Source organism: Scardinius erythrophthalmus, assembly GCF_964197995.2.
Source record: "Scardinius erythrophthalmus genome assembly, chromosome: 9".
NCBI classification, from domain to species: domain Eukaryota; kingdom Metazoa; phylum Chordata; class Actinopteri; order Cypriniformes; family Leuciscidae; genus Scardinius; species Scardinius erythrophthalmus.
In genome coordinates this window covers 49301893-49321090 of record NC_138229.1, presented here as the reverse complement: position 1 = coordinate 49321090, position 19198 = coordinate 49301893, and the positions used below count along the sequence as shown (strand labels likewise).

Below are 19198 nucleotides of genomic sequence, written 5' to 3'. Positions count from 1 at the left end.
TTATTATGTGGGTTTAGGGGGCGCATAGATCTGTATGGAACGTTTTTTTTTTTTTAAGCGGAAAATTAATTATTTCAAATATACGCATTTATAGTGTGTAAACAAATATATATTTTATAAAGGCATAATTATACATATGCATGTTCATTTATATGTTTTAAATAGAATTATGATTACTGTAGTAGGTTATTATGTATATATTAGACTTTAACTTGGCCAGCTATAAAAAATCTAGCATTTCCTCACGTTTTACCATTGATTTTTAGTGACAGTCGATATGCATTGGCCACTTTGGGCTTTGACCACACCCACTCCCCTCCCTTCTTCTCACAGCCACCACGCCCCCAATTAAGTTGCATTTTTCAAAAAGATTGTGAGCTAGACTTGAGCTGAAAGAGGGGGGTTTCATGACCCTTTAACTGGACCTCTCACACACACACTCTCAAACACACACAACCCTAACTAACCCTTGATTATGAGGACATTTTGGGTTTAACTGGACCTCTCACACACACACTCTCAAACACACACAAACACCTGACTAACCCTTGATTATGAGGACATTTTGGGTTTAACTGGACCTCTCACACACACACTCTCAAACACACACAACCCTTACTAACCCTTGATTATGAGGACATTTTGGGTTTAACTGGACCTCTCACACACACACACTCTCAAACACACACAAACACCTGACTAACCCTTGATTATGAGGACATTTTTGGTTTAACTGGACCTCTCACACACACACAACCCTAACTAACCCTTGATTATGAGGACATTTTGGGTTTAACTGGACCTCTCAAACACACACTCTCAAACACACACAAACACCTGACTAACCCTTGATTATGAGGACATTTTGGGTTTAACTGGACCTCTCAAACACACACTCTCAAACACACACAACCCTTACTAACCCTTGATTATGAGGACATTTTGGGTTTAACTGGACCTCTCACACACACACACTCTCAAACACACACAACCCTAACTAACCCTTGATTATGAGGACATTTTGGGTTTAACTGGACCTCTCACACACACACTCTCAAACACACACAAACACCTGACTAACCCTTGATTATGAGGACATTTTGGGTTTAACTGGACCTCTCACACACACACTCTCAAACACACACAACCCTTACTAACCCTTGATTATGAGGACATTTTGGGTTTAACTGGACCTCTCAAACACACACAACCCTAACTAACCCTTGATTATGAGGACATTTTGGGTTTAACTGGACCTCTCACACACACACACTCTCAAACACACACAAACACCTGACTAACCCTTGATTATAAGGACATTTTTGGTTTAACTGGACCTCTCACACACACACAACCCTAACTAACCCTTGATTATGAGGACATTTTGGGTTTAACTGGACCTCTCAAACACACACTCTCAAACACACACAAACACCTGACTAACCCTTGATTATGAGGACATTTTGGGTTTAACTGGACCTCTCAAACACACACACTCTCAAACACACACAACCCTTACTAACCCTTGATTATGAGGACATTTTGGGTTTAACTGGACCTCTCAAACACACACAACCCTGACTAACCCTTGATTATGAGGACATTTTGGGTTTAACTGGACCTCTCAAACACACACAACCCTAACTAACCCTTGATTATGAGGACATTTTGGGTTTAACTGGACCTCTCACACACACACACACACACAACCCTAACTAACCCTTGATTATGAGGACAAACTGGGTTTAAATGGACATCACTATTAACTCCACACATAGCAGGAGTACCTGTATTAGAGTTAACCATACTAAACCAAATCAACTATTCTACATTAAAGAGTGAATTCACAAATGATTGTGCATCTTTTTGCTGCCACTAAACCTGTAAAAGTAATACGCACACCTAAGGAAATAGTGCTACAATGTGCTGTTGCTATATCAACCAACATATACACATGTGGTGCAAAATGAACCTGGTTGGAGAAAATTCAGTGAACAAAGATCAGCAAGTTTTACACTTCATAGAAGACTAGTTAAAGGGCAATTAGATGAAGAAATGCAACTAGACAGCCAATAAAAACTAACAAAATTAAACTGAAAGGGCAATTTTTATTTTGCAAATGGTAAAAAAAAGGCTCAACAACTGAGATCTAATAAGGCCATTATTAGAGATGCACCGATTGATCGGCTTGGGACCGGAATTGGCCGATTTTCACGTGATCGGTCATGACCGCCGATCGGCCGGTCAGTCTGACACTTGCCGATTTTATACCGGTCAAACACACTCGGGTGCCGCATGATTAACATCGCGCAACATCAGCATCACACGTGCACACGGAACACACATGTAGAAAACCTTGTGAATTACGTCAGTTTCACACCGCAAGCGTGAGAGGCGCGTATTTTTTTCGGCGTGCATGTTAGAGTGAGCAGCAATGAAGCGGTTTCGGCGCAGAGTCTATTTTTGCTGCGCTGCTCACACTCAATTAAAGTGAAAGCACACTTTTTTTGATGGGCAAAATAAATGATTTCACACAAAAAGTGCCCAAAATGCACAGAATTTGCATGTCTAGTGTGTTTTAACAAGAACTGGAGTAGGCTATGTCAGAAAAGAAAATGAAGAAGACTCAAAAATATTTATAGAAAATTCACCCATTTAAACTTGTTTTTATTATTCAGTTTGGGTAGAAGTATATGGTGTTTTATAAAAAAAAAAAAAAATAAATAAAAAATCGGAATCGGCAGGTCAAACTCGGAAAAATCGGAATCGGCCTAGAAAATTGTAATCGGTGCCTCTCTAACCATTATGGGACTAAAGTGCATGAGGGAGTGTGCCTCAAAATGACCTCAACAACACACTGAAAATAAAACCAAATTAAATTGCCTTCCAGTAAATGCATGTTTTTGTACATTTCTTTCAAAACAGTGTTTTAATAAAAGTAAATAAAAGGATGTCTTGAACACTCTTCTGGCCCAACAACACTTTTGAGAACAAAACCCACAGACATTAAAGGTTGTATCAGCGATTTCACGCCCAAAAAAGGCCCAAACATAAATGATCACATTCATCTAATCTTTCCTAACGATCCGCTAGCTGGCCGCCCCATAAGCATGCCATCCAAAAAACGCGTCTCTGTAGGCAGCCTAGGCGCCGAGATCTGCACACAAAAACAATGGGTTTCACCAACCACCAAAATCAAAATAAACAGTGTTCCAACCAATCACCAACAGTTCCAACCAATCACCGCAAAATCTCACACCACAACACCCCCACCTTTTGTGTGCAGATCTCAGAGCCTAGGCTGCCTACAGAGACGCGGTTTTTGGATGGCATGCTTATGGGGCGGCCAGCTAGCGGATCGTTAGGAAAAATGAGATGAATGTGATCATTTATATTTGGGCCTTTATTGGGCCTGAAATCGCTGATACAACCTTTAATGGAAGGCAACACTGATCTCTCGAAGAACTCTAAGAAGATTTCTTTTTCAACATCAAACCTCGGTTCCTCACGAAATCCCTTATATTTTGGGCCGTTCTTTCTCTCAGAACAGGGTCCTCTGCAGTCTTGCACTGCTCACACTCTGCCTTTGTTGCAAGGTGTCCCTTTGAAATATGGACTCTGAAATGTTTCATGACAGCATTCACTTCATTTGGGCTCCATGGCCTTTTCACAATTCTCCTCAATTTGGTCTCTGTAAAACAAACAAACAAACATATACATACACATATGTATACCTATACACCTATATGTATATACATGGAATAACTTTAATATACCCAAATGTTTAAATACCTCTGGAGTTCTCAGTTTCATCCTGATTCATTTGGCTTTTTCCTGAGGGGTAAAAAACAACAATTAAAATGTATTCCAGCCCTACAATCCAAACAGTTTCGGACCATGTTGTAACGAATACGACTCTGGGTAAATATGACTTAGCTCAAGAATATGGGGAATCTTGGGAATATTAATATTTATGTCTCATGGTCATAATTCATAAGTCGCATGTACATTCAATTTATCAATTATCGAGACTATCTTGTTCTGTGACTGGTCTGACCGACATTTAATTCGTCCCGCGAAATAAATGTAAAATCATTACAGTCAAGAAGAGATATTCACAAACTTCAAGAGAGTTTCATGTCCTGGCCACGGACACCCAACTTTCTGAGTTTATAAATTTAAACTACTAACTGTAGTCTAATATCGAGCTTGTAGCTTAAGATCTTTTATTTCAGTGACTTTAGAATGGTGGGTTTTCAAACACAAAGACAGTGAAAAGTATTTATGAATTTTAATAAATGCAAAACTATGATTATATGATCTATGAACATAAACGTACGTAAAAATGCACACAATAAACAAACAAACAAACAGAAAACCAAACAATAAAAATACGTGATCAGAAGTAACATGAAATGAAAGAAAGATAAAAAGAAAGTGGAAAGCTAGTAATTGTTACATACAGAAACCTAAAGTTACGAGACACCGGGAAAAACAGCTTTTATCAGACAATGTAGCTTTACTTGCAAGTTTCTGTGCTCTTTCTGGTCAGGCTGAAGAAGAGGGAGCGCGCGCGTGCGCGTGTCCTGTTCTGCTGCGTCTTCCGGTGTCGCGCGAAGCTTGAAAAGGCTCACTGAAATGTACTATTACAGAGAAAGTTCGTCTCCCGGGATGGGAGAGGTCGGAAATCTTGGTTGCAAAGACAAGGCAGCTACTCGACCATGTGTTGGTCAGAGGAGAAGGTCCAAAGCCTTTCCCGAGGGTCCTGGAGAAGCGTTGCCAGGGGAGGAGAGGAGAGTAGGAGCAAAAGTAAAAGCAAAGCACACAGAGAGAAGGGAAGCATGATATTTTGAAGGGGCCAAAACTCACGCCCTCTCACGGACGTGGGCCAACCGTCTTTAACAACGGATCGGGCACACCTCCTGACGTTTCGAGATCTATACCCCCCTTCCTCTTAGAAATTGGAACGATAGATTCGTTCGTAACATTAATATCACTGGTATTAATAAAACAATTCATCCTCTGATATGTTGCGTTAAACATTCGAGACCGTTGGGATATCTGGAACAAGACGATACCATGAATGGCACTGCTATGACATAATTACACACAGATACACGATTATAGTCACATCACATTGATTACAAACCAATAAAGTTATATAGGCATAGTATTTGGGACAAGGGATCATGCACACATCAAGAAAATACATTTAAACATTGTACCAAATGATTTCGATCACGCGTGGTAGGATCCATGTGGGTTTCTGTGTGTGTGTGCGTGTGTGTGTGACCAGGACTGAAAGTTCATGCTGCCGCTGAACTTTTGCTCTCTTGCCTATGTGTGTTAATGCAGCTCGGCCCACGTGTGGAATCACGAGGGGGCAAAATATGATATTATGCTCGGGGAATTAAAATGCATGGAACCATAACGTTTATCACAGTCCCTTACCAAAAATCTCCTTCGTCTCGCGACGAGGATTAGAACACTTTGAGGAACATAGGAATACATATCAACATTTAAAGAGTTTACTCTGAAGAGTTTCATGGAAAGTTCCATGTGTGTGTGTGGTGTGTGTGTCTCTATGGCTTGTCACGTGATCCCAAGGCATGGGGGGGGGGTGTTCGATTGGAAGATGGCATTCAGCAAAGACAATGGCAGTTCTGTGGACCAGCCTGAGGTGTTTTAGAATTGATGCTGCTATGGTCCTGGAGAACTGAAACTGAAAGGAGTCAGTCTTTTAAATTTGCCTTCCGTCCACAAAGAACTAATGTTAGACATAGTAAGGGAATTGTCGTAGCACCCCGTGACAGCTTGAGAAACAATATAGACCTGTTCGTTTATTTCATTAAGTCGTGGTAAACATTAACCAGCAGAACAAAAACGATGTGTTTTTCGATCAACATGATACACTTAACTAGAAACAGATGTCGTTGTGGCTACAATGTGAAATATCAGCAGATAAGCACACAGGGAAAACTAGTCTCTGGTCCTGTGTAACACGAAAAGGACCACTTTACACTGAATTACTGTGGAAGATAAAAAATAAAACATGAACCCAAAATCAACATGTATCCTTTTTCTCAAATAAATATCTAAAATATATGCGCACACAATTTATTAGTCACCATGTCAATATGCTGGCATTAGCTTTTGGATCTCAGAAGTTTATCTGAGGAAATGTCACCATGGCAGGTAATATCCAGGTGTTTTGAAACCAGCTAAAATTGCAGGTTAACTGCTGCCATTCAAGAAATTAGTTCAAAAATAACAAATAAATAAAATGATGTATGGCCAGACACTTCATGTGTCAATCAAGCTCAAATAGATTTACGATGTTTTGGACCAGCGAATGTTAGATTTGTGTTTTGGGAGCTTAGTTTGTTTTTGGTTTAAAACATTTGGCCAAAATCTTGTGTTATTAAAGTGCTATGCACAGTCTGCATTGGCTATGACTAGACAACCAACACCAGACTAAAGCCAGAAGTATACCACAGTCGAATTTTTACCACAGTCGAATGCACAGCCTTGCAAAGTATACTTCTTTTGACTCGTACACAGGCGTTCACCACATTATTTTCAAATTAATTTTTATATCATTATTATTATTTTAAATTACTTTTGTCAGTTTTAAATTAGTTTCAGTAAGGAACTCTTGTAATAAATTAGCAGTGGTTGGGACATATTTTAAGAATCAACCCCACTTAAAAAGATGCAATCTAATCCGGTTTACATGAAATAAGCTTCCGAGCAGGTTTAAGTTACGGACCACTATAGGAACACTATGACAGCAAGTCCAGGATGAGCACTGAAGAACCAAACAATCCAAGATCATGCCAAATCATCCACAATCAAATCCCACTAACTGAGTGGCGTACGAAGAACGGACCCCAGTTCCTTACTACCCTTGCATTGAAAACAAGACAGTCTCCAAAGTGTGCGCGTAACTGTATGAGGTTTTGTCGTCAGTTTGAGGATGCACTGGATGTGTATTGAAAGTGGGTCATATATGTAGTAGAATAGTAGCATACATTTCTAATTTGGGTCCTTCTTGGCCGATAAAAGGCAGAAAATGACTTTAGTGCTTGTGGATTGTAGACAATACCCATAGTGCATTGCAATGCTCAGCTCCGCAGGCCACTCCCACTACTCCGCCCATCAATATAGACTAGAATTGAGCTCCACTCTACGCTACCGCCTGGAAATCATTTCACACAATTTCTAGTGAAGAGTTACTTTGCGAACTAATTATTGAATTACTCCTCGTTTTTGTTTCGAAATGGTGTGCACTTGCTTGCATTCTCTCTCTCTCTCTCTCTCTCTCTCTCTCTCTCTCTCTCTCTCTCTCTCTCTCTCTCTCTGTTCTTCAGTTAAACATGCGCCCTGTCACACGCGCAGCAGTTCGTCTACATTCGGCTACTCACCGATCAGATAAGACTATGGCGGGACAAACACCCTCCACCTATCTACCAATCCCGGAGTCAGTAGTGTTGCGGCATCCGGGTTGCCAGCTCTGCTCTAGTCACCACTTCTTGTAGCAGCCTACGTTCCTGCTGGATCCTGCAGCCTATCTGGCAACCTCGAGTCAGGGAGGAGGGGGAAGGGGGTACAGTAATTTGAAAGTGATTGCAGTACCAGTTTTGGCCACAATCTTACATAACCCTTTAACCCTCAAAGACCTAAGGGTTTTTTTTTTAATTAATTTTCCGTCTGGTGTTATTTACAAAAAAAAGCTTGTAAAACATCAACCCTTTTGTGCACAGACAATTGACACACCTCTTTTTTTTTTCATGACAAATTGAACTTTCAGCATATTTGTGTTGCATTGATGTCACCTGACTGTAAAATAAGTTATGGGACCACAAAGACAAATGAAAAAATAAAACGGAAATTGAATCACTCAAACATTTATTGAAATCACACACAAATAAATAAAAGCTAAGCAAATTTCCTCTGGAAAACAGTTTGTTCATGACTTTGGAGTCCTGGAGCACAGGAATAAACATAATAACTTGAACAGAACCAAAACTATTTACATTTTTCCAAAAGAAGTCCAGGCGTTTTGGGCCTCATGATATTCACTGGTGCCAAACTTTGCCAAAATTGGTCTTGAACCAGCTTTGGAATTCCCTTTGGAGGAGGCTCCAGGAGTGCGATGAGCGCGCTCGATCACAGGTGGAATGGGAAAGCTGGCTTCGCCAAATAGAAGAGTGAGTAGACGTCCAATAAAGCCGATTTTATCAGTGCCTTCAGCTCGCTCAGGAACGTGAATGAAGTGAAGATTTAGGGCTCTGCTCCGATTTTCGGCGTCCTCGGCTTTCTGTAGCAAGAAAGCATTTTGCTTCTCCAGCGTCTCAACGCATTGCTCTAGATCAGTTATGTTATCCTGATTTGAACTGACTCTAAATTCGAGCTCGCCTACTTGATCCCCGAGTGATTTAAGGGAAGACTGCAACGCATCGGCAGCTGTTTGCAGGTTGTCAAGTTTCGGGTCAAAATACGTGAACATCTCTCGCTTAAGTTGTTGAAGAGCGTTCAAAATGAATGCGTTAGTTGCGTTTTGTTCCATAGCGAAGCACAGGTGAAATGATCAAGTAAACAATTTGTATTAGTGACCATCCAAAAAGTCACAAAAAGGAGGTAACACTCAGAACTTAACGTGGGATAGATATGCAGGAAAGTTAATTGATTAGCGCATTTAGCAGACTGAGATTTAAGGAGCTTCACTCGAGCACTGCTGCTGTGTCGGCCATCTTAGGTGTGCCAGAGAAGGCCGGGTGAATTGTGGAGCAGACAGAGACTTCCAGAGTGTCCATCCACTTTACAAAAACCAGAGGGCCGTCACGGATCCACCTGATGGTGCCCCTAGGATCCTTTTTGTTCATGGCATTTGTGGTTGTGCGGGGGCATCCTCGTCTGTTGCCCCTGTAGGTGCCACATGCTCCAAAGTTCATGCTGTAGAGATCCATGAATAGCTTTGGACTTGTGTAGAAGTTGTCTACATACACATTGTAGCCACTCCCTAGGGATGATTTGTTCATGAAGGACATAACCGAGTCGTTTGCCAGTCCCTCACCAGAAGCAAACACAGACTTCCCCGTGTATACAGCAAAGTCTAAAGTGTACCCAATGCTGCTGTCTGCCAGCACAAAAAGTTTGAAGCCCCACTTAGTTGGCTTCGCCTTCATATACTGGGTCATGCCAGTGTGAACCTTTGTTGCCACCATCCTCTCGTCCACTGAAAGGTTCTGCCGTGGGTGATAAAATGCTCTGCATGCATGTTTGATGTCATCTAAAAGGGGCTTCAGACGAAACAGCCGGTCATAAGCTGGTGTCCCTCTCTTCCGGTCATTGTGGACATCTTCATCAGGGTTGCTCATGTGGATGTTCCAGGAAATGACCTGATACCTGCACGTGCCATCACTGAGTGGGGAAACTGTTGGCTGAAAATGGTGTTTGTCCTCCAGTAGTGCCGGATATTTGTCAGTCTCACCAGTGCAAAAAAGAAAGTCAGTCCTAAATATTTGAAAAATTCTTCAACAGTGAAGTTTTTCCAGGAATATTTTTTGCCATTGGCAATGTTTTTTGCAGCGTTTGTGTTTATGTTATTACACAAAGTGGTTGCTGCACTGTCACTGACAAAAAGTTTGAAAAGGTCCAATGGTGTGTAGATGGATGTGGGGCTGAGCTGATGTCCTGGCTTTCTTGTTGGGACGAACCTTTTGGGCACTGGAGGGATGTCTGGCTGACTCTCACTGTTCCATGATGGAGTTGGGGCTGCTGGCTGTGGTGATCTAGATCTTGACCTTGTGGATTCAGGACTCTGTCGACCCCTCAAGCTGCCGGATCTGGATCTTGACCTTGACCGCGCTCTCCCTCTAGACCGTGACTGCAGCCGTCCATGACCTATTCCTGGCAGCTGCTGGGATACTGCAGCAGAAGTGGAAGGGCCCTCCTCAGCGGAAGAATGGGAGCTTTCCTGTCTGGCTCGGGTGGGTGGGCTGGTGTCTTCTTCATTATCATGACTGTAAAACAAATAAAGCAAAATATTAGATCATACATATCAGATCAATTAGTGTTTTTGTATTTGATTTCTCACATAAGATAACAATGGCTGAGATTGCTACTGTACCCCCAACCCACCACAGCTATAATATGAGCATTCTCTCCCCAGCCAAAAGGTGTGACCAACCCCCCACTACAACATCCTTGAGACATTCTCTCCACAGCTAAAAGGTGTGACCAACCCCCCACTACAACATCCTTGAGACATTCTCTCCACAGCTAAAAGGTGTGACCAACCCCCCACTACAACATCCTTGAGACATTCTCTCCACAGCTAAAAGGTGTGACCAACCCCCCACTACAACATCCTTGAGACATTCTCTCCCCAGCCAAAAGGTGTGACCAACCCCCCACTATCCTTTGTTTGTATCTCTAGGTAAACTCAGACAAACAATGGCTGAGAGACAAAGTGTAATCCACAACTCTTACTACTCTTTAACAAACATAGAAAAACGAAATACTACTTTTACAGAACTTATTTTTACATATTTAGAAAATTTATATTTTATCATATTAGTTTTTTTTTTATATATACTTTTACAGTAAATAAATAAATGGAACTTACTCTTCAGCAGGGTCTAGACCATCCTGGTAATCTAGTTCCTCATCAGTCAAAAAGCTCTCTTCTCCAGAAAATCCATCATCCTCCATGGCATCAAAAAAGGCCAGCGCTTGATTTAGATCCATGTTTCTCAATCTCTGATGATCCATTATTCTCTGTGTATTCTTCAAAACTCGCGTCTCTCTGTGCGTCTCTCTCTCTCCCCTCGAAACCACTGTGCCGTGCGTCTCTCTCTCTCCACAATATCAGCCTTGGTTCATGCGTAATGACGCACACCAACGTGGACGACGGATCAGCCTGTCATTTGTCAACAACCTCACGCAAAGCATCACGTGATATGGAGTGTCCCTTTAACAAATTAGTATGAACTAGGGATGTCAACGATTAATCGACGATCGAATAATTGTCGATAATACATTTAATCGATACAACTTATTGATCATCGATTAAGCAGGTCTTCATGCGCGTGCGCGCTGCTCAACCGCGAAACATGTAAAGCGAGCGCGCCGGAGTTATGTTTGGGACCATTTTACACCTTCATCATGACTATAAGTTTGCGTCTGCATTCGCAGCCTTTTGTTTTGTGCAAATGTAAGTTGTAATACTGTTTCTTTTCTGTAGGCCTATCTATATCTGATTTATCTCATATTGGATGCATTTGGTTAAGAATTAACTCTGTAGTAAAGCGTCAGCTTCAGCGCGCGCAGCTCAAACGGCAGTGCACGACTAATAACGACTATTGGGACTGTAATATTACATAACATTATAAAGAGAACAATATTGTAATAAAACATTGTGAATTATTTGGGTTTAGTTGCCGTGTCGCGTTGCTCCAGGAAAAGTGCGTCCACAACATGAGTAGTTCTGAATTAATGGCACGTAATAGTTCAAGTTCACTTGTGCATGAATTTGCGTCATTTTGTGCAGATATAATTTGTAATATTATGTTTATTTTGAATATATCTGATTAATCTCATATAGGATGCATTTCTTTTAGATAAATAATGTGCTAGCAAGGTGCTCCAGTTTAACGGTAGCAGATTCATTCAGCGCGTGCAGTTGTTCCAGGAAGAGCGCGTCCACAACTGTCACACATTCTAAGCGCATACGAGGCGTTGGTGACACGTTGTATTAGTAGTTTGAATAATTAATTTAATTAGCAATCACATAAAACATTTTTACAATCCTACTAGCCCTTTATTTATATTTATAACCATTATTGATTTGGTGAGGAACATAGCGTTTTTAGCAGCATTTGCAGACCCTGTCATGCTGTTGGCCATAGCCACTGCAGTAGACGCATATGGCAGTATTACGGCTAACGATTAATCGATTAATTGATCATTAATTTAAATGACGATCGATCATGGGAATTTGAGAAAATTGACATCCCTAAAAGAGAACAATATTGTAATAAAACATTGTGAATTATTTGGGTTTAGTTGCCATGCCGCGTTGCTCCAGGAAGACCGCGTCCACATCCACAACATGAGTAGTTCTGAATGAATGGCACGTAACTTAGTTCAAGTTCACTTGTGAATGAATTTGCGTCATTTTGTGCAGATATAATTTGTAATATTATGTTTATTTTGAATAACAGTGCCTGAATTTCATTTTGGAAAATGGGGGGGAAATCCCCCCTTAGGTGATTCTTATGGGGGGGATTTTTAATTTGAGGGGGGAGTTTAGACTTTTTCTTTTTTACATTTATCTCGCCTAAATGTAGGCTTACTCATTGCATTTTTACAATGGGGTAATTTTGTTCTTAAGAATTTACACAGCTCAAGGAAGCTTGATTTCAATCTTTGAATTAAATTGAAAAAAGTAGCACAAATAAATACAATAGAATAAAGATACCAATAAAGAGAAAAAAAGAGAAGTTTTTGCTTAGGTCTAAAACTAGTATTCAGAAATACTGCGCAGAGACTGAAAAAAGTAATCAAATGTAAAATAACACTAGGTAGTATTTTAGTCCTGATTAAATTAAATACATAGGCTATCAATCCTGATTCCTTAAAATTAAAGCTATGTTTTGTTGTTTTGACAAACAAATTAATGACAGACAAATGGCTGCTGTCCCTTTAAAGGTGAACTAAGTAACTTTTTTACCTTAACTGAACAGCTTCGGAGTCATTGGAATGGTTATATTACTTATTTCGGGTTGAATGGTGGTTGTCTCGCACCCCCCTGGTGCCCGTGAGCGGAAAATCCGCACTTGCAACTTTAAGCCGGCGGGCCGCGGCCGCCGCGTCAGGAAGTCTCGCGTGATATCAGGTCTCGCGATGTAAACAATTGCTTTACGGCCAAAAGAAATCTGCTAAAATGCTGTCCTTATTGCGCTCCCTCACGCTGTTCGAACCCGAATGAAGAAGACGTTTTAAAGAATGTCCCATCTGCTTTGATGTCGTTGATCTACTAGCCTCTGGTGTCTGAGAATCGCCAAAGAGTTTTTACAACAGTGTTGTCAAATATCTATTCCGAAGCTGTGGGGGGAGCTCTAGAGAGAAACCTGTGAGCAAAAAGCGAGAATACAGCGAAGAAATCCCGAAACTACTGAGCCCTGCTTTAAGAGCTAATGCACGGATCCTGTTTTCATTGATTATACGGTCACGTGCGATTTATGCTTAAGACATAACAACCGACTGTGTTTAGAGGATATCACTAAGACCGAAATTGACATAATTTTCTTATGTTTTTGACTGTTTAAGCGATATAATCCACGAAAAATAACTTTTGTTACCCGCGAGCTGTTTGTGAGGAGGTTTAAACTGGTGAGACTTAAAAAGATGTGCAAATGGTAAACTTTAGTTACTCGTGATGCAATGCTGGCCCGATTATGCAAGTGACAATTCCGTCTATCCCGACTCCCGAAATGCGAGAGTGTATTATCGCCGCCTGCTGCGCGCTTAACAATTACCTTGTGCAACCCATATGAGAGACGAGAGATAGAAGACGCAGCGCCGCTGAATCACTCGTTTCACACGTTTGTGAAATTGCGTCTCGCAGACAGTTTTAAAATGACTGATTTGATTTTACAATCTGTGTGGATTAATTTACTAATACAACCTACATGCTAAAGTGAATCAATGTTTGCGGGAATTTCCCGCATTATAAATGGGAGACCTGCGGGAATGATACAAAATATGCGCAATACCCGCAATCCCGTGCCGAAATTCAAGCCCTGAATATATCGGATTAATCTCATATAGGATGCGTTTTTTTTAGATAAATAACGTGCTAGCAAAGTGCTCCAGTTTAATGGTAGCAGATTCATTCAGCGCGTGCAGTTGTTCCAGGAAGAGCGCGTCCACAACGGTCACACATTCTAAGCGCATATGAGGCGGCGTTGGTGACACGTTGTATTAGTAGTTATATTTGATTATTAAATAATTAATTTAATTATCAATCACATCGAAACATTTTACAATCCTACTAGCCCTTTATTTATATTGAAAACTATTCTAATTGATTTGGTGAGGAACATAGCGTTTTGAGCAGCATTTGCAGACCCTGTCATGCTCTCATAGCCACTGCAGGTGACGCATATCGCAGTATTAAGGCTAACGATTAATCGATTAATTGATCGTTAATTTAAACGACGATCGATCATGGGAATTTGTGAAAATTGACATCCCTAGTATGAACGCAGATGTTGTTTATGCTTTCCCCCCTAAAATGCAGATATTAGACAAGAAAATCTCCCTAAACGCAAACCCCTCACCGCTAGCTGAGGACAGGATGAATTTTACCAACTAAAAAAGGACTGTTCAAACTAAAAACTATATATCTACTAAATTATAGGCCTAAAAAATCCTCTCAGTATTAAAGAATAGCAGAGTCTACACCACAGCTTACACGATAACACCACAGAGAAACAAAAACAAAAAAATCACTTTCAGAACGATTTTACCAGCTGAGAAACGCTAGAAACATTGGCAGTAGGGGTGTAACGATACCCTCATGTCACGATTCGATACATATCACGATACGATATTATAGAGATACTCCAAGACGTGGTAAAAGGGTAACTTTTTTTTTTAACTGTTGATTAAAATGCCTAATTTGCAAAACATTGGGGGAGGAAATGAATAGGCTAACAGATTTGTTTTAGACCAGGGTTCACCAATCTCGGTCCTGGAGGGCCCCTGTCCCTGCAGAGTTTAGCTCCAACCAGCTCCAACACACCTGTTTGAAAGTTTCTAGTATGCCTAGTTAGACCTTGATTAGCTGGTTCAGGTGCGTTTAATTGGGGTTGGAGCTAAACTCTGCAGGACAGCGGCCCTCCAGGACCGAGATTGGTGAACCCTGTTTTAGACAAATATGCTTGCACTCTGTCACCAACTAGATATATTTAAATTAATGTAGGCCACTTTTCACTGGTAACAAAAGACATTTGGCATTATCAGGACCCACAAATATTCCCCCACTGCATTATATTATTTTATATATATATATATATATATATATAGTAGTTTAATGTAGTATTGACACGAACTCTGTAAACTTGATTGTTTCCCCTCACACAGTAATTTTTATTTTGGGTGTACTATACACAATACATATTGTCACTTTCCACAATATATATTGTTGCATTTTTGTATTGCGATACATTGCTTAATTGACAGCCAATCGGAATCAATTCTGCTATAACATGCTTCAGTATATAAGCAGCAGTCAAAGATGCGATCACAATAAACAGAACATTACCGTCTGCTGGTTGGACCCTAACACAGTTATGGTTGGTGTGAATGGGCCTTAACTGTTTACGTCTCTGTGACTGAAAGTCACAAAGCATATCCAGATTGAAAAGTGTGCATATTGGGTCTACAGCTTATCCACATAAAGAAGCAGCCGGCACATACCCAAAGCAACATCTTTTCCTCAAACCCTATCCCTGACATGACGGTCCTCGTAGGGAAGAACTGTCCTTACATTTCAGGTCAGTGTCATGCCCATCCCCCAACGCACGAGTTATGAAAATGAATGAACCGAGCAAGGTACATTTTACTCGAATTTGAGATGTCACAACAGCGTCTTTAAGACGACAGTCCACGTCAGCCAGTCTAGTATGATGCCCAACCATCCTACACTTAACATTGCCTGTGTCAAAGAGAAGAAAACAATGAAGGAACATGCGCTCACTTACTTTCTGTTTCACTGATGAGGAAGGATTCACACTGCATTCAGTCACAGCCACTGATGTCTCGTCACACAATTCCTGTAATTATGAGAAAGACAGGTACAACACTGAGGCAAGGATGTTTGCCAATTGGTCACCGCAACTAATTCTAGTATCAACCAAAGTCTAAATATCTAGTGTCCCTTTCATGGATCCGTCGTGCACAAAGCAGACATGCAGAATTGTTTTAAATAATCTGCATCATATTGTCATCATGGATTTATTTATATCCAGACATCAATGGCTTAGATGTTATCAATCATTTAGTTGTTGTTGCTAGTTTGAGTTGAGAAATACACATTTCAGAATTATCACTATTCTGTGTGTGCATTTTGCTTTAGATCCAAGCAAGTTGACTCATGAAACCATTTGTTTATTATATCGCAATCGCATATTCCAATTGCAATATTGACCTCAATCGCAATATGACATTTTCCCCAAATCGTGCAGCCCTATATTGTAATAATAATAATCATCATAATCATAACTGTTTTTATTAGAATGACATGCAACTAGTTTGCTCTGAATATGAACTAAAAATAAATAAATAAACCAAAAAAGAAACAGCCAGCTTACCAATAACGTGTTCCATTCCATGTGAAGTCAAACAAGTAGTTGCCTTGTACATCTTTAACATGTTTACTTTGAGAGAGAATCCCACGGTATTCAACAACAAAGGTGGATGGTTCAATGTGCTCAAGTGCAAACACACCTCTCCCTAAAAGGGCAAAATAATATATAATAATACAAATAAAACATGAATCCAAGTGCACCTATATGTTACACAGCTAACCAACCTATCCTTTTAAAGAGTTAAATCCTGTAAAACTGTGTAATGTAATATGAGGTGCAGGAAATAAAAATAAAAAAATCAAGCATTGGTTTTCACTGTGATATAGCCTACTAGTTGAATTTGGTTACACTATTCTCTGTATACATAGTTTTAAGTATTTATTTTAAAATAATAATAATAAAAAAATTGTTTAAAGTTTTTTTTTTTTCATCTCTTAACCTTAATGAAAATGAGCGGCTTACCCAAGGGTAAAATGTGTGAATGTGAAAGATCATGTCCAGACTGCCAGCAATAGGCCTACTTTTCATTCTTACAAGTGCATGCCTACTTTATGATTTGATTTGCCTGCAGTCTGAACATAGTCAAATTGCCTTGTGGTGCACAATTTACCTTTGAATGTGTTGATTTGTCGTCCCTCAATGAAGGCTTTGTCTTTGCCCGACAATATGTGTTCTTTTGCATCCTGCTCAGGTTTTATTCTCTTCTTTCTAAACATGTTGACTGAAAACATTCCAGACAACATAATTAGTATGTATTTATAAAGATAGATAGATAGATAGATAGATAGATGCTTTATATACAGTACATTATTGTCAGACTGTAGTCTATATCAATAAATACAACATTTTACACATAAAGTTGATAAGTGAGGTTTTGAGGCTTGTTACTTTTGATAAGAAACAGTCTCCGATTTCAAATTCAGTCCATTTTAATACCATTTTATCACTCTTTAATGTGGCGCCTTAGATCAAACGAAGCTAAACTCGTTACTTAGAAAAAATAACTATAGAGAGAAAGTTTTAGAAAATGTTACATGTATTACACCTGATTTACATTAAAATAATAAATGTAAAATCGAATTGGAAATAGAATCGACAGCATGTGAATTAAAATTGAATGGAATCATAAAATGTCTGCTAATATCCAGCCCTAAAATGAATCAACTAAATATTTTTTCCAAGTCATTCTAATGACAGTAACGTTACATTAATGAAAGTATACTTTTACATTAGTTTCGTTTCTGTTTATTTCATATATTTCTGTATCTTACTGTATTATACTGTAAATTCATCCACTCAACTTTACCAGTCATCATGATGACAACATTTGATTCATTTCAAAATGTTAATTAATTCTCTCAAGCATCCATGGAGATGTATCTTTCATCAACTAATACTAATACTTGTATGCGTCTATATGAACAACAAGAGAATTTCGTTTAAGTACCAAACAAAACAAAAAACGTGAATAGCATGTGCAAGTTGTTTGGAGACGCCATTTTAACTGCTTATGGACTTATATTAGCCCGATTAGTGGCCACGTTTAAAGTAATGTAACTAACGTTATTTAAAACTGTCTGACTCATGACACTTAACTCCATAAAGGTAGAATATATAAATAAACGCACTTACCTTCCTCGTGATAAAATGAAAATCTCCCACTATAGCTCGTCAACTTCGCTCGAATTCTGCTAATTAATCTTTCATTATGATGATTAATCTTCTGATTAATCACACCGTCACACCACACGTCTGCGATAGAAGATCAGAGGCGCAGGCGCGCTGACTTTGACGGATGTGAAATGCAGCCAATCACTGACGAGGATTCCAGCAGCCAATCACTGACGAGGATTCCAGCGTTCCACCAATGAATCGCGCTTGGGCGTGGTTGTGGGTGTATGAAATGTGTATGATACTGCAGTAACGTCGAATTTCACATAGAGGGAGATTAAACACTCTGAGCATACACTGGCACACACTGAAAAACGGGTACAACGGATTTATAAGGACATATTGAGAAAAAGCGGGAGGTGGTTAGGCGCAGCCTGATAAGCCTTTCTACACTGCTCGACTTATGAGGACATTAGTGCTGTCCTCGTAGTTACGGCATGTCCTCATAGAGTCGGTATGTATCCATGGTTTTTGTCCTCATAATCAGGTTGCACCAACGCACACACACACACACACACACACACACACACACACACACCTCAGTGAGAAAACAGTATAGAGAAGTGGTCCTCTCTTCCTATTCCATCTCAGCATCTCAGATAGCTTAGAAGAACTAGATATTACAACAGAAACGTTTAACTCTCTCTTTTCCAGCACTTTAGACACAGTTGCTCCGTTGCGCTTAAAGAAGATTAAAGAAAATAGTCCAACGCCGTGGTACAACGAGCACACTCGGGCCCTTAAGAGAGCAGCCAGAAAAATGGAGCGCAACTGGAAGAAAACAAAACTAGAGGTATTTCGCATTTCATGGAAAGAGAGCTCAATTACTTACAGAGAGGCTTTAAAAGCTGCTAGATCTGCTTATTTTTCAACCCTATTAGAAGAAAATAAACATAATCCTAGGTATTTATTTGAAACGGTGGCTAAACTAACGAAAAATAAAGCTTCAAGCACCGAAGTTTCCAAGCAACACAGCAGTAATGACTTTATGAACTTCTTCACTTATAAGATTGATAATATCAGGGACAAAATTATAACTATGCAACCGTCTACTACAGTATCGCATCAGGCAGTGCATTGTAGTCTCCCTGAGGAAAAAATTGATTCATTCGTTGCTATAGGAGAGGAAGAATTTACTAAACTCATTA

At 39.9% G+C, this 19198-nt stretch overlaps 1 long non-coding RNA gene across 1 annotated transcript; it reads right to left on the bottom strand.

The window, feature by feature from the left end:
• Nucleotides 1-2735: 2735 nt before the first annotated feature.
• Nucleotides 2736-17111, bottom strand: LOC308695756. Its single transcript, XR_014030734.1, has 5 exons — nucleotides 16990-17111; nucleotides 16383-16524; nucleotides 15774-15845; nucleotides 3793-3834; nucleotides 2736-3691 (listed from the first exon to the last, which is right to left on the bottom strand). It is a non-coding gene; the product is annotated as an uncharacterized lncRNA (long non-coding RNA).
• Between the last annotated feature and the right edge of the window lie 2087 nt (nucleotides 17112-19198).